At 40.3% G+C, this 9,466-nt stretch overlaps 1 protein-coding gene across 13 annotated transcripts in view; it reads right to left on the minus strand.

Moving 5' to 3' along the window:
- Window positions 1-9,466, minus strand: part of CELF2 (CUGBP Elav-like family member 2) — a 301,902-nt gene that overhangs the window by 189,832 nt on the left and 102,604 nt on the right. The window contains exons 2-3 of one of the 13 annotated variants that reach the window (XM_019619441.2): window positions 9,317-9,455; window positions 9,110-9,204 (exon numbers count right to left, since the gene is read on the minus strand). The exons of 10 other annotated variants lie outside the window; for them this stretch is intronic. The gene's annotated coding sequence lies outside the window, so the exon portion shown is untranslated. Of the gene's footprint in view, window positions 1-9,109; window positions 9,456-9,466 lie in introns of all 13 variants that reach the window. 2 more of the 13 variants (XM_019619487.2, XM_019619466.2) reach the window with 2 other exon arrangements.

The following is a 9,466-nucleotide window of genomic DNA, read 5'->3' on the forward strand; positions in this document are numbered from 1 at the left end:
AAAAAATACTTCTTGGATTTCCTCATAGAAATTTCCCAGAAATCTAATCACCATGATACAATCCATCGATTTGACTATTTTAATGCTTTCTCTACAATTCATACCTGAAGGTGATACTATGGAGCTGGCACAATGGACAAAGGAGAATGTAAAACACACAGCACTAAAAGTGTAGAAAGCCCATATTCATCAGAAGGGAGTTTTGTGTAACTCCAGAAGAAGACAAATAGCTGACATGAAGATTATTCATGTTATTTTCATGGGTTATTCAAACCGACTTCATGTCATTCTAAGCTCTGGAGGCTGGAAAGTTGTTATTTGTTATCATTTTTCAAGAACAACTGATGCCCAGTTTGGCAAGCTGGCTAACTGCTGATGGCTTCTGACTGTTTGACAAAGCTTAATCAATACCTCTAAATATTTTTAACAGGTTATTGTAACAATAAAAATGAGCAATTAGAACCAGAGAATGGTGAGCCAACAGATACAGAGAGAACAGACAAAGTCCTGACTGCTTGCAAACAGTCACATCCTAAACAATGGTCCCCTTACCTTTACAATACACACTGAAAAATGGGTATTTCCAAGATCAACTGGATGCTCCAAAAGTAATGTCTCTCATTTATTTCCCTGGAAACTACAACAGATACAAAGAGCACAATAACACTACTCGATAGATTGAAGTCTCAGCTACAAAACACCACTTTTTAACATGGGTGCCACCATTAGCTACGCATTTTTGCCAATGATGAACAAGAGCCTGCATGCTGCACTTGTAAAAATCTGCACCACTGGAGGTGTCCCACTGCAGAAACACATCACCCACCACCTCACTGTGCTCACGTTCACTGTTTGGCCTCCACAAACGTTCAGCAAGTGTAGAATGTCAATGGGTGCACTTTCTTTCCCTACAAAGGAATTCAGTGATACAACTTTGCCTCATTCTGTGTCAGATGTCATTCTGTTAGACTACCCCTGTGCTGCCATTTGTCACATGGGAACAAAATGTAACACAATACTGGTGGGAAGGTTCAACCTGTACTGCCATGCCACCAACATCTGTCTCTAGGCCAACGTCATGGGTCAACATAACCAAATAGGAGTTACTACTTAGCATCATAGAGTCATTAAGGTTGGAAAAGACCTCTAAGACCATCTAGTCCAACCATCAACTCATCACCACCGTGCCCCAACTCCCTTTTGGAACAGCCCTCATATTTCACTGCTTTCCAGAGATACTTAAGAACAATACCTAAAAGCATCACTGCACAGATAAATATGGCTCATAAGACATCTAGTACTCCTTTTTTAAAAGACTTTTTGTTCCACTCTCTTACCACACATATATCCATATCCAGGTATGTATTTGTGCTCTACTTTCATGCTGTGTATTGCAGTTTTTAGAGCAAACACCACACTGATCAGGATACGGCCTTCTCTTTTAACTTTGCCTTCTTTCTGGAGGCAGATTGAACACAGGAGTGTTATGGATTGTGAATCCTCTGTGAGCCCTCAGCTGTGTATCACAAATGGGAAAATTAAGGTACTAAAGCTCAGGCTGGTTTCATTGAGCACACAGTAAATGTCCCATTAGTAAACCAGCCACTTTTCCCTCCTTCTACTATCAAGAGTGAGAAACAAGGGGACCAGATTGCCCTGTCAAGGATGCCTACCTCTCCTCTGACATTTGCATGACTTTAGGGTAAACTTTTCAGTATCTTTGAGGCACAAAGAGCACAAACCCTATCTTCTGCTCTCAATGTAGACACAGATGCCTCTGTGGAGAGGGGTAGCATTGCCCAGACAGCTCTTTCACTCCCTGAAAATCTGACTCTGACCTTGCAGAACTTTCTCCACTGCCATACACTGAAACAAAAAGACTATTAAATCTGGAAATATACCCGTAAGAGGCAAAGTGCTAGGTCACCAGCAGATAAAAGAATAAAAGCAGGACTCAGCTGCCAGCCCTCTGTTTCAAATGCCAGATCATGTATTTTTAAATCCTCTTTAGCTTCTATATTCATCTTCATGCCAAATGGTACTGTCTGACTGACATTTTTGACCTTTTCTGTATAGGAAGCTATGCAGAGAGAAATGGTGGGGACAGTCATTTCAGTACACCCTGAACTCCTAGTTTTTAAAATCATGGCAAGAAGTGAGATCCACTATGAAGGTGTTAAATAGTTGAACAAGAAAGAATGGAAAACTAATATCCATTGAAAATCAAGCCTTTTGTTTCAGTTGTTGGAAGCAGAAATTTTCTTATCTAATCTTGCCCATTAGTTAAAGGCAGTAAGCATAATTCTCAATTTTCTCAACAAAATTTATGATCTCTGTCACACTGTGGACAATAGACGTTTCTTCTTTCTTTCAGGTGGCTTGACAGGCAAAGACAAAAAAAATTCCTAGAAAATGTCTTGCCATTACTGAAGGAGGAAAAAGAATAAAACAGCGGGGAATCCAAAAGGAAAGAGAACACTGTAAAAGTGCAGCAAAGTCTTTAAAGGGCAGCTGGAGATTCCAAGTGAGAGTTCTGAGCCTGGCACACACAGGTCAGTCGGCACTTCCAGAACCTGATGTGTGTTTTTCTGGGGAGATGAAGTAACTGCACAAGGACACAGTGCCAGGCACCAGCTGAAACAGTTTCTTGAACGAAATGTTAGAGAAAGAGCTGAAAAATGTTTTGATCAAAGTTGTTTTCTCTACACTTGCTATAGCGCAGACTGTGAGTAGAAATAACCCTGGCTTTGCAAACCTGCAGTAGTACAAAATTGGCTGGAAGCAGTAAATAAATTTGAGGGCTAGGGGTGCTTTCCTATCACTTTGGTGTATTTTTTTTCTTCTTCTATTTTTTTTTCTTTTCTTCTTAAGTAAAATACAACCTACACCCGTAGGCTGTGCTCAGCTTGAATGCAATTCAACTAAATTCAGTGGGGTGCTAATATTTCTTCCTTGTTTTAGGATTATGACAATATCCACTAACAAAACCCAAAAACACACAGTCAATAATCTTCAGAGGACCTTCGGGGCATTTCCTTCACCTACTGGTAAACTGAGGCACAGATTTAAACTAATAACATAAAAAGGCTTTCCTAAAGCTTTGTATAACCTGCAGACAGAGCTGCAGTTAGGGCAATCAGGCAGTGTTCTGCCATTCATTATCCTGCAGGCTTCACATCACAGACAGCTTCCCAAAGAGTCACACTCGGAAAGATAAACTTTCATAGCTTTTATTCATTTTCAGGACTGGGGTCTTTGTATACAGTGACCAAAGTAAAAGATTGCTAGCCTACCAGATGAGCAACCTATGAAGTACTCATAAGTGGAATAACTTTAACGTGTATCTCTTGTTGAAGACCTGGGACAGAACGTTTGTCCTGAGGTGAAGTGGAAGAGGCACAAAGAGCTGGAGATGCTGGTCTCAGTTTTGAGTGCTATATATGGCATGCTTATTGCAGTCTTCCTACTCACTCCATCCTTTAAATACAGTCAGCTCAATTTATTCACTGCTCTGAACTCTACACACAAGGACTTTATTCCTTTTGTCTATGGTGCCCAACTCTATATGACATAAATCCCTTGCTGGAGCCCCTTAAAGTTATCATAAAACAACAGCTTTAATCTGCCTTATCCAGTCCTTGTGAATGAAGCTTTAGAGGGTATTTTTTTGCCAGCTCTGCCAACTAGATACTTCATAAAGTGAAACAGAATTTCTGCTTCCTTCAGGGCACCTGCTTTCAATTACAGGAAACATACGGCACCTTCAGATTTTCAGCTTTCAACATCTGTGCTTTCCAGGTACAATTTGTTGCATTCAAATTACTGCTAAACCTCCAGAATGGTGTCTGGCTTTCAGGGGCATGCTTGAGAAACACTATAGATGGACCGAAAGTAATGGCATTTGCAATCACTTTCTAATGACAGATTAATGACTGCTCTGAACAAATCCTTTAAGCTGTTCAGCAACCTCAGTCCACTCCTCTCGGAAGACCCATCCCACCCAAGCTCACTTAGAAACGTTATCCTTCCCAAATAGCAGATGTACCCACTGACACTCCTATCTACCAAACACACCAGCTCACACCCTATTCTAAAAGGCACTCTATCACTAATTCCTTTAATAAGGAAAACTAACAGCCTATTATAAATTGTCAGCCACAGTCATGCTGGGATGAGCCAGTGACCGTTACAGATTTGATTTCTTTTTCTGCCTCTGCAAAATTAATACATAAGTCAAGTCTATATGTGGTGTCTTTTGTCCTCCCACCCTTTCACAGAATCATTAAGGTTAGAAAAGACCTCTAAGATGATCTAGTCCAATCATCAACCCATCACCATCATGTCCACTAACCCATGTCCCTCAGTGCCACACCTGCCCTTTTCTTGAACACTTCCAGGGATGGTGACTCCACCACTTCCCTAGGCAACCTGTTCAGGACATCTCACCATCCCCCAGCATTTCTGGCTGGCAATGAGTCACAGGACCTTGAATGCCCATTTCCTGGCCCACTGATTGCTGGAATCTCAGTTCAGCCACAGTTCATCATGCTCTTTACAGGTTACAAATGCACAGCTAGCCCACTGGCTCCTTATTTCAGCCATCAACACATCTCGGCTGTTGTCTGCCAAAACATGATCACTAAAATGTAGCTTGCTGACTTGCTATACCTAAGGAACGCAAACCCACAGATTCAAAGCTCTACCCACAAGATAGAAAGAGATAAGGAGAAGTAGCAGAGCGAAAGATGCACACTGTTGCTAAAGGGAAAAACAACAATAACAACAACAACAACAACAAAAAAAAAAACAACAGGGAAGAATACTTTCTAACTCTAGACCTGAAAGAACTGATTTTTATCGATGAAGAAGAGAAATGCGCCAGCACAGGACTCATAGCAACACAGAAGATCATTTCCAATCAGATATTACCAGGATCAAATCTAGTGGTTTTACTAATAAAGTGGTGGTCACAATGTAGTATGCAGGTGTTTACATTACTTATGTTTGTATTCTTTATTAAGTACTCACAACTAAATTGTATTACTTCCAATAATATAAGACAAGGACTATCCTTCTGCTTAATGTAAGGAAGTGGATTCAGCTCCAGAGAGCAGTTCAGAACATAGTAGAAATCAATTACAATGCCTGGAGAAATTAAAGAGGAGCAGAATAAACTTAGAAGAGGAAACTGGGAAGCAACTGATATTGCTTACCTACTGTAAGGAAATTTCCCTAAATTAGTGCCACAACCTACAGTGCCTACAGTCTTATCTCTTAGGGCATGCCATTTTGTGCAAGCTTGTGTCACAATAATGAGCAGAATGTTATCAATCTACAGCATGGCAACTCAAGCTCTGGACTTCTGTCTCCTACAGTTTTGCTTCAGAAGACTGAAGCAGTAGGATGGGAGTCAGACTCTTCTTTGCATTCTAAGCAGGCCACATCTACATTTGGTTCAGGGCTTCTTCTAATTTAATTATGTTTGCACTTGGATGTAAGCTAAGTCACAGCTTAACCATTAACTGTGTTCTGCTATGGCATCCACTATTCTGTATTTGACTTCACTAAATGCCTAATGTTTTGCAGTGAGTTTTTGATAAGTGTGTGTTTGCAGATTTTTAAGACAGACTAATAACACCAAAGGAGGATCCAGGAATGTTTTAAGTAAATATTATGTGCATATTTTCTCAACAATGCTTGCCGACCAGCACCTTCAGAGCTGCATAATCTCACCTAAAATACGTTTGCATTGTTTGCACTAACTGGCGTGGTCCACACTACTCTAAACAAATTGTTCTTTGATTACAATATTATGCAGAGCATAATTCCAGGACACACAGTCATGCAGCTCCAAAGAAGCAGCAGCTTCTATTTCTGTCCTGCAAAATTCTGCTTGCCATCATTAGATATTTCTTCATCAATCATAACGAAGACTGAGTAGATAAAGACTGCTGCCTGAGCCAGGAACATTCTGGGATATTTTAAGAAACTCTTTGTTTTTCTCCTTCCACCTTCACTCTTTTCTATTGTTATTCCTTATTTTGTCCTAAAATTTACAAAAAGATGGATGCCTGGAATGCAGGTCCAGCTGTAAGTGATTTGAATGTGCAAGAACTTCGGAGCAGGCATCTTCTCTGACTGTGTCACAAGATGACAGAACATCAATACAGGGAAGATGGTCGAGCTTGGTGGTGAACAGATGTTAGGCATCTTAACTTTTTCTAGTAATTTATTATATTGTCATCTTTTCGGCTGCCACCAGCAGATGGCTTAACAGTTTGGAGTGATAGCCAAATTGAAAAGAATTTAGTAGTGCCACTGACATCACATTACATGGATGAGAACTGATTAGGGCATTATCTTCTCATCTAAAATACGAGTATTGAATTCTAGGCTCAGCTATAGACTTCCTGTGGACACATCTCATTTGGGGTATAATAACACTACAGTCTAAACTAAGTCAGCTGCCTATATAGAACATACATGAAACAAATTTAAACTAAGCTAGTTACCCATAACAGCTGTGAAAGCACAGGCTCTGAAACTCATCTGCTGTAGACAAATCTCTAATCTCTTTGGCTCAGATTTATTAAATCTGTGTGTCCAGGATTTCCTATTTAGCCTGTGAAAAGAAATAATCAATTTAGATGGCAATTCAGACTTCAGGTGGACTAAAATGGAGGCAGCAATGTCTCTCCATTGACTACAGTGGCATCCTAGGGCAACTGTAGATAAATACCATCTATCTGCAAAGGAGGATAACAGCTTTTTCACAGCAATATCATGAAGACAAATGGAATACATATGGCTTAGAAGAATGGCAGCAATTACCTACCTCAGTTAGATCAACTTTCTTGTTTTCTGTTCAACCTGTCTACTACTGGTAAAGCAATATAAAATGGCTCTGTAAAGTGTTCCTTTTCTATTTCAGCAGTTCAAGGTGTCGATAAGATCCTAAGACCAAAAAGGACATTCTGTGTCACCAAGCTTGGTCCCTGGCCAAAAACAGGTAAGCCCAAATAATGATCTCATTCATCAAGTTCAAGCCCTGTAGCCCAGTAAATACTGTATTGCCACTGCCAGAAATAGCCCCAGGCTTTGTGCTGAGCCTGCACAGCCTTGGGATCAGGCTTGTCTACACTTGTGCAGCCCAGCCTGGAGCTTTGCTTTAGCTGTAGCAGCAATTTTCCTAATGACCAGGTGGCTGGTGCCTAATTTATTTTACTTTTGCTTATCTTCACATAATCATGTGGTTTCAGTGCAATTTTGATACAGACAGTAGTAACAAGTAGTTAGCCTGTGTAGGATGAAATATTTACAAAGCCATATAACCACACAGCACAGAGGAGCATGGATATAGTATAGCTGCCTCAGAAAGGTGACATGCAATGCAGCATAGAAGAGCTGAGGCATGGGATGGGATCAGATGGAATATAGAGTGATGGTGATAAAAATTCACCCCCAGACAGCTGAACGAGCCCACAGTTTTAGGGATAAGAAAGAGAAAGTATGTAAGGCGTTGCATCCACACTGTATTCGGGAGTAAGGCAGTGTTACAATCCAACAAAGAAAACAAGCTGTAAAAGCATGTTACAAAAAAAAAAACAAAACAACAACAGCCTGAGTAGAGCCCAAACTGAGGAAGAAGAAAGCATCAATATCAGCATCGTACTCATTACAGCACAGAGGAAGAAGCCCTGACAACAACATGCCATTCCCTGTGTGGGCCTTGGTGCTTGAGACCTCGCTGCAACAGCTCCTGAGCTCCAAAATTAAAGCTACTGCCCATAGACTGCAAGTGAGCAAAACTTGACAAAAAGAAGTGGAAACTCAGACGAGTATGAAATGTTTTTAAACCTATTATTATTACTACACCTGTAACACTATTCTTTCTTTTCTATTCAAAAGTAAATCTGGACCGCTAATAATTCTTTGATTGAAATGTTAACATTTTAATTACATTAACAGTAGGTTTTTGCTTTTAGACAGATAGCCTATTTCATCTGGACTGTAAGAAGACTGTGTGTACCAAAGCTCAACATTAAAGCTAGCTGTGCCTCTTGCTTTCACTCCTCGCACAAGACAACCACACCAAAAACTGACTTCCTTCAGAAAGATATATTGATTTTCAGCATAAATATAGCCATTTTATACCCATCACTGCCTTCTGCTCCTCTGTATAACTTCCTAATTCCCTGCACAGAGCTCACACTCCTGTTGGGCATGGTAGGGCCCAATCAAGACAAAATATTTTGAGCCTCATCGTGTGGGACAGACACTGCCCCTCTCACCTCTTCTCACTGCAGAAACTCCAGCACAGAAATACAAAATTATTCAATAAGTTTACAATTACCTTTTCCCTCAGTTAAGATGAGAAGTGCAGATATGACAATTTTATGCTAATTGCAAGCATTTGGGTTTGCTAGAGTAGTTTTTGAGTAGTAACAAAGCGAGATGTAATAATATAACAATTATGATAATATGTTAATAGTTTTAATTGAAGTAATTTCTGTAGACAATAAGAATTATACCCTAATGTGTTAATTAATCTGATTAGGAAATGTTGTGAAAATGAGTATGTAAAATGATATCAGAGGATAGCAGGAAAGGCATGTTTTACAGAGAGAGTGTTCCTCGGGGTAAGATTTATAGATGTTAGCTCACAAGGCTTCGGCAAGGTAAACAGCTGTTTTGGTTTTAGTTATAATGAACATTAACTCTACTTCCCCATTTCTGCTTAATTAAGCCGCTGACTCTGCAGCCAATCAAGAGAAAACAGAAAATGGGCACTAATTGGGTCCTGTGCACTTTCAGTCTCATCTTACATCAAGTGGTCTGCTACACCACCAAAACTGCATCAAAAACACGAGCTTCCCTCCCACTTTCCTCTGCCAGCTTACCCAATGGTTACTTCGCTAGTCAAAGCCAAATTACATGTATTCAGCACAAAAAGACTGGACCAAGCAAAAGCCCTGCAGGATGTACAAAGTGAAAATTTAAATTAAACCGATTTTTACTCTCGCTCAGGTAACCACTTCCTTGTTTTTAGTTAACAGTTCAAAGCAAAGAACATTGAAAACAAAGAAATAAACTCACAAAAGACTCTCACCGACACTCCTGAAGGAGGAACCAACAGCAAGTTCCTGTGCTTTTTGATTAGTTTTACCTTTTGCAAAACAGGATCAGAATGGCACTGGCACGAAGCTAAAAACCAAATGAAAGCATACTGACAAGAAGGAAAGAAAATGGCACGCAATGTGCACAGTGGTAAGAAAACCACTGGAGATAATGGAGAAAACCTTAAATCTATGCTTACAGAGCTCTGTAAGAGCAAGCTGTCTCCTGCACAAAATGTCCCCTCTTCCTCCTTGTGACATGCGCCGTCAGCTCCGGAGTGCCTTCATCTGAGAGGAACTGGGGACTCGTGTGACAGAGCGCAGGCTTCTCCTAGCACACTTATAGGGCA

Source organism: Meleagris gallopavo, chromosome 1 (genome assembly GCF_000146605.3).
Source record: "Meleagris gallopavo isolate NT-WF06-2002-E0010 breed Aviagen turkey brand Nicholas breeding stock chromosome 1, Turkey_5.1, whole genome shotgun sequence".
Lineage (NCBI taxonomy): Eukaryota > Metazoa > Chordata > Aves > Galliformes > Phasianidae > Meleagris > Meleagris gallopavo.